The 7,233-nt window shown below is 45.1% G+C and overlaps 1 long non-coding RNA gene across 1 annotated transcript; it reads right to left on the bottom strand.

The window, feature by feature from the left end:
* Positions 1–1,807: 1,807 nt before the first annotated feature.
* LOC123061384 (uncharacterized) lies at positions 1,808–5,109 on the bottom strand. The gene is made up of 3 exons (XR_006428972.1): positions 4,959–5,109; positions 2,181–2,306; positions 1,808–2,089 (listed from the first exon to the last, which is right to left on the bottom strand). It is a non-coding gene; the product is annotated as an uncharacterized lncRNA (long non-coding RNA).
* Between the last annotated feature and the right edge of the window lie 2,124 nt (positions 5,110–7,233).

Here is a 7,233-nt window from a genome sequence, read left to right as displayed (position 1 = left end):
ATGACCCTCGGGTTGGCCGACCTAAGGGAAGGGTAGGTGGTGGTGAGGCAAATGGTAAAACCAAGGTTGGGCCTTGCTGGAGGAGTTTTATTCAAAGCGAACTGTCAAGGGGTCCCCATAACACCCAACCGTGTAAGGAACACAAAATCAAGGAACATAACACCAGTATGAGGGAAACTAGGGCGGCAAGAGTGGAACAAAACACCAGGCATAAGGTCGAGCCTTTCACCCTTTACCAAGTATATAGATGCATTAATTAAAATAATAGATATTGTGATATTCCAACAATAACCATGTTCCAACATGGAACAAACTCCATCTTCACCTGCAACTAACAACGCTATAAGAGGGGTTGAGCAAAAGCGGTAACATAGCCAAACAACGGTTTGCTAGGAAAGGAGGGTTAGAGGCTTGACATGGTAATATGGGAGGCATGACATAGCAAGTGGTAGGTATCGCGGCATAGCAATAGAGCGAACAACTAGCAAGCAAAGATAGAAGTGATTTCGAGGGTATGGTCATCTTGCTTGAGATCTCGCAAGGAAGAAGAACGAGTCCATGAAGAAGACAAACGGACGTAGTCGAACGGATCCTCACAACTCCGGAACAAAAGCGAAGCGAACGAGAGAAGCAACCCAGAAAGAAGCAAACAACATAGTAAACAACCATCACATAATCATGGCATGATGCACAATCAAGTATGATGCATGTCCGGTTTAAAGATTCATGGCATGGCAAAGTGCACAAACAAAACTACAAGTTAAGTGGAGCTCAATATGCAACGAGTTGCATATTGACGAAACACCACAAGGCTTACTTAGTTCACTCTCGTTTATGTACCCAACAATATTAAATGTTGTTAAACAAGGCAAGAGGTGAAGCATGATAAAACTATCTATCTAGGCAAGTTTAAATGAGACCGGAACAACAAACAACAAGTCCGGAAACTTCTCATGTGCATATTTTAAGGTTTGGTACTGTTCTGCCCTAAACACAATTTTAGAGTTGTTGAACATGCAAAGCAAGTACATCATGTTAAACTAGGCATTTTTCTACCCCATTTACATATAAAGTTTATTAAGTTTGGAGCTACGGTTATTTAGTTATGAAATAAAGCATTTTACATGGCATTATGCAAAAATAAACACAAACAACATTTTAAACATAGATGAAAACATATTATGAAACTAGACAAAATTCTAAGCATATTAAATATAAAGTTTAATTAATTCCGATGCATGGTTATTTAATTATGAGCAATGCAAGAAAATGACATTTTCTGTAATTATGCAATAACTGTAAAAACTAGATGATACCCCGCGCGTTGCTGCGGGATCGCTTTGCTAGCATTAAAAATGGCATAATTTTTTTATATAACTGCAAATCAGCACTATAAATTCCAAGGTGAGCAATGTAACAAAAGAGAACAGTTTCTCCACGGGTAGTAGACTGGGTCTTGTCGATGTATATGGCCAAAGTATAGATATCAACGTCTGATCCTATTGTATGACCAATGCCTCAGTGTGAATAGGATTTCTGTGAATTGCACTATAGTGTATTAGAGTATCAAAGTGTGGAACACTGCCATGATACTAAGAAAGGCTTATTCTATTTTTTCCTTTGAATTATGGGAGTAGATCTTCAATTCCCGTTGATTAAGAATAACAACCTGTTTGGCTTCACTACTTCTCACAGTATAAATTCAAGCAAAAGTGGAATGTGTCTGAATCGGTTAGTAAAACATGGACCAATAGGTAGCGACCTAATAAATAGAAGACTGGGATTAAACGTGCTCACAAACATAACCTTTGTGGAGACGAAAAGATTAATAAGGCAAGTGACTTATACAATTCTGAAGATATTTGACAAAAGCAAACAGGAAATTACAACTATTGGATGCCTCCGGCGTCCTGCAGTTTCAAATTCTTGCAAAAATAAATAAATCAATCAAAATTGTAGACAATTAGGTGTACAGGGAAAACTGGCCACTTCTTCCGGTGGCTAGGAGTGATGTATACACATCCCTAGCCTTGATAGCTCCTCCTCACAGTTTAGATAGATGAATGAACCGAAAGCTGAAATGATGGACCTGTAGAGCAGTTTCAGCAGATTGTTTTAATAGTTGCGGAGAACTGTTTTCAAGCAAGGTAGGAGGGAGACGAAGGGGAAAGATATGTAACCTGTTAAGTATATCTGAACGCCCTTTTCACTGTACTGCGTGACACCGTAAGCACCTGCTTCTCAAATTCTGAATCGAACCTGAACATGCAGAGGTTTAGAACATTTGGAACCTGAACATGGCACACCTAAGGAAAAACAGAGAAGAACTGTCATGCAACACACCACCATCCGGGATCCCATCTTTATGAGTGATCGTAAGCACCAAAAATCATAGACATCACAAATGACAACACCAAATGAAGGCAATCACTTTAAGGGGAAGAGATGCTAACCGTCTTCTTGAAGCTGGGCTTGCGGGCATTGATATCTACGTCAAGGAGGCAGGGGGAGGCCGGCGAGCTTCTCCTCCGTGGCAGGGAGGGTCTCATCCGGTGCGTGCGTCCCAAGCCGTCAGCGCGAGGAGAAACCGCAGGGGAGGCATGGCGTGCGCAGAGAATAAATCGGCTGCGAGGTGATGGCTTGCCTGCCATGGCGGCCGCGAGGAGGCGTGGCGATACCGGCGACCTGCTCCTTCCCGAGGCCACCTTGATGGATCCCGCACAAACCGGGGCTGCGAGTCGCGTCCGCCGCGTCTGTTGCGTCCGATGATGCCGCCTCGAGGAGGACCCGGAGCGGAGGAACGACAGAAGGGACGGGTCTGAACACCGACGTGGGGAGGCCGGCAGTAGAAGGAGGACCCAGAGCAGGTGGAAAAGATTGGAAAAGATTGTTTAGGGTTCTGCGGACGCCGTCTTGACTACGCAGTCGCCACACCCGCAAGGGGAACGTATTTGTAGCCCCGGTGAGGATGGAAGCGCAAGAGTGAGGAAAGTGGAGGGGAGGAGAAGCGGCCAGGGAGGAGAAGTGGAGAAGGCAAACCTCCTCGGTTCTTGGCTCATTGAATCCGATAGCTAATGCATGGCTTGAATTTAGGGGGAAAGAAAAGGTCAGTTCACACCCGAGGAGGTGTGCTTGCGCCTTGCGGTGGGAATGCATGGTTGTGACGTGGCTACTTTGCTGATGTGTACATGCTGCATGTCAAGATAAATCACTTAGTGGGGATGAACTTCTTAAGTATATAGGATAACTAAATGCACAGGCAGAAAAAAACATGCACGGGCCTGAAGCATCATGGTGCAGCGGCTCAGCAGCGAATGAGGCCTAAGTGGGTGTTTGCGCGACTAAAAAAAAGAACACAGAGGAAAAGAATTGAGGGCTAAATGGGATTCAATCTCAAGACCTCCTAGTTGGAAACCAGGGTGTTAGCCACTGCGCTAGTCTGGTGTTTGCGTTACAGAGGGGGATCAACTGCTCTTGTGTGGTTGGGAAAAGAACAGCAGTTCAAACATTTTAAACATAGATGAAAACATATTATGAAACTAGACAAAATTCTAAGCACAAAGTTTAATTAATTCCGATGCATGGTTAACACAGAGGAAAAGAATTGAGGGCTAAATGGGATTCGATCTCAAGACCTCCTAGTTGGAAACCAGGGTGTTAGCCACTGCGCTAGTCTGGTGTTTGCGTTATAGAGGGGGATCAACTGCTCTTGTGTGGTTGGGAAAAGAACAGCAGTTCAAACATTTTAAACATAGATGAAAACATATTATGAAACTAGACAAAATTCTAAGCATATTAAATATAAAGTTTAATTAATCCCGATGCATGGTTAACACAGAGGAAAAGAATTGAGGGCTAAATGGGATTCGATCTCAAGACCTCGTAGTTGGAAACCAGGGTGTTAGCCGATGCACTAGTCTGGTGTTTGCGTTACAGAGGGGGATGGACTGCTCTTGTGAGGCCTAAGTGGGTGTTTGCGCGACTAAAAAAAAGAAAACAGAGGAAAAGAATTGAGGGCTAAATGGGATTCAATCTCAAGACCTCCTAGTTGGAAACCAAGGTGTTAGCCAATGCGCTAGTCTGGTGTTTGCGTTACAGAGAGGGATCGACTGCTCTTGTGTGGTTGGGAAAAGAACAGCAGTTCAAACACAAAACAAGGAAAAAGGGTACCACCCGGGGTTTGAACCCCAGACCGCTTGGACATGCCCGGGGCGCGCTAACCACTGCGCTGCTGCTATCTTTGTCTAACAGATGGGAAGCCGGCTCTACTTATACGGCTACTGAAAGGCTCGAGCTTGGAATAATGGCTGCGCATGGATAACCAACGACGACGGCGAGCGAACGCGGCGGCGCTAGCGGTTTGAAGACAACGGCGGGCGTGCGGGATTGTGGTGTGGGTGCGCGCGTGCACGCAGAGCAGCTGCGGGAGATGGTGGGAGCGAGCAGCGGGTGCTGGGCGTGTGATGAGGAGGCGGCCGACGAGGCTGGGCTCAGCCCATCCATGGCGGCCGGCTCGACGGATGGCGCCGTGTGAGGGTGTGCGGCGAGGTGTGGCGACCGCGTGGTGTGCGGGCGGGAGCAGCATCTGGCAAGGTGCACAAGTGCAGCAAGGGGCGGCAGCAAGGTGTGCATGTGCGCGGAAACAGAGCCTCGGCTTGCTTCAGAAACGGCCATGGCGGACGGGCCTCGGTCAAGATCAAAACGACGGTTACAGGATGAAAAGCACGCCGAGGAAGGACCAGGGAGGAGCGACTGCTCGCCATGGGTTCGAAGGATACGACATGGAGGCCGGGTACGCGACGACAGAGGCGTACAGGAAGAAGCGCTGATCGTGGAGGTGTTCGCGTTCCCTGAAGAAGTCGAGCAGAGGAAGAAGACGCCGACATAATGGAGGCGACCTAGTGCGGGGAAGGCGTCTGAACGGACATAAACGACGTCGAGGAAGAAGATGCACATACCGGAGATGACCGTGGTGACCTCCAACCACGCAAGCAACGGCGAGGCTCTCGGTGGTGTTTTCTCTTTCTCTGTTCCTTGAGGAAGAAGAGGAAACAGAGGGGAGGGGAAAGGGTTGGCGGCGCGAGGAGGGAACGGAGAAGTCTAGGGCTGCAGGGGGGCCTGCGGGGTAGGTTTTGTAGGAGCAGGGGCTCCTGTTCCGGCCGTCAAATCAGTTGAGGTGCCGACGTGGAGCCCTGGATGAGCTGCCGTACAGAGGAGGACGAAGAACAGAGGAGGATCGGCGCATGTGGGCTTGGCTGGGCTGAAAGGTCAGTGCAGGTGGGCTGCGGAGATGGGCTGCTGGTGCTGGTGCTGGGCTACAATGTTGCTACTGCTACTTTACTTCTTCTCTTTTCTTCAGACAGAAAACAAAACAGAAAAGCACAAGTATAATGAAGAAGGTTGAGAGAGATATGAGAATATCCTAGGAGTCCAGAATTTGTGTAGAATTTGAATAAATTGCTTTGGGCATTTTTAAGGATAGAAAAATAATTCAAGTTTGAATTTAATTCGAACTTGAGCCATTTTTGAATCCAACCAAAACAACTCCAAAAAGGATGATATTTGACAGAGAGGTAAAAGGGCTGGAGTAAGATCATGAGGAAATAAATGAACATTAATGGAGGAGGGGGAAAATGTCACTTGCAATAATTGGGAGAAAAGAAAGAATTGGAAGCGTTGACTTGGTTTTGATGAAACTTGGTGGAACCAAGTTGGAACTTGAGCACAAGAAAAAGGGGAGGCAAGAGGAAGAACATACCCAAGAACACAAATGGAAACAAGGCAATATGAACATGATGGATGCAAATGCACATGGCAACATACATGAAGATGGAATGCACAAAGTGAAAATAAAAGATAACACAAGCATGATGATGCAACAATTTATTATGACAAACATGGAAATCCATACATGGCAACAACAAAATAAATGGAAGGCATCTGGAGCATCGGTCTCGGGGCGTCACAACACTCCACCACCACAAGAGGATCTCGTCCCGAGATCTAGGATGGCACCGGAGGGAAACGGAAGAGGAAGAGGTAAAACAAAGTTGCTTCTTTGACAAACGAGTGAAACCAATGAACCTTGAGAGGTTAAACAATTTGAAAGAAGAATACAACAGAGAAGAACGAAGTTGAAAACACTCCGTTAGAGAAGAGGAACGAGGAACATTACTAGAACCTTGTAGGTTGAAAAGACATAAGAAAAGGGGTACAATAGACAAGAAGTACAAGCAAGCACTCCGGTAGAAACGAGATGTACAAGGAACGATAAGGATCAATATCGACAACACTCCGGTTGGAAATAGAAGGCAATAATATGAACTTGGCAAAATGAAAGCACTTGGATGAGACTCCGGTTAGAAGAGGAATGATAGCCACAACACTCCGGTTAAACAAGGTAGAGAAGGAATAAGAATGATATAATTTAGGCAGCACTCCTACTGTAAATGGAAGGAATTGAACATGATCTTGACAAAACAAGATGATGGGTCGAAGAGAGCAACATCACAATGCCTCCGGAACAAATATAAGAATGGAACCAAAAGAACAAAGAAGAAGACAACAAGTTCTGCCTGAAATGAATTTAAGAAAGCATCCTTAAAAAGAAGGATTGAATGGAGTTGTTGGAAGATCAATATGAAAGGATATGATCCTCGTGGGCTTATGGAGACATCTCAAAATTATGAGGTGACAACCAACCACTACCAAAAGATTGATTAGCTGAGATGGACGAAGAGATGGAAAACTTCTTTCACCGCGAGAATAGGAGGAAACTTGGATCATTGATAAACACCATAATAGCAACATTCCTTAGGGAAGGCTTTAAGTGAAATCTATACCAAGATAGCTCCAACGAAGAGATAGATGGATTGAAAAGATCTCATGAATGAATTGAAAATGATGGGTTTAAAATATGTCATTCCGGACAACTTGTCAATCATGAACACGAAGGAAAATTATCACCAATGACATAACACCACCTTAAAATATGAGATATGAAAGAATTCCACTTCGGAATGCAAGATGAAGAATGCTTAAACTCCTCAAGACAAACATGTGTTGAGGACCATGTTTATTTTCAGAGTAAAGCTTGGCAGATCTTAACTCCGAGAGAAATCTTGAAGAACAATTGGAGAATGAAAGAAAACCTTGATGAACCACCAAGTTGAGCCATCGTGAGAACTCTGGTAATAAAGGATTATCAAAAGAAGTGAAGGATGAAAAGAATAA

The sequence above is a fragment of the Triticum aestivum genome, chromosome 3A (assembly GCF_018294505.1).
Source record: "Triticum aestivum cultivar Chinese Spring chromosome 3A, IWGSC CS RefSeq v2.1, whole genome shotgun sequence".
Taxonomy (NCBI): Eukaryota; Viridiplantae; Streptophyta; class Magnoliopsida; order Poales; family Poaceae; genus Triticum; species Triticum aestivum.
This window is presented reverse-complemented; position numbering and strand designations above follow the sequence as displayed.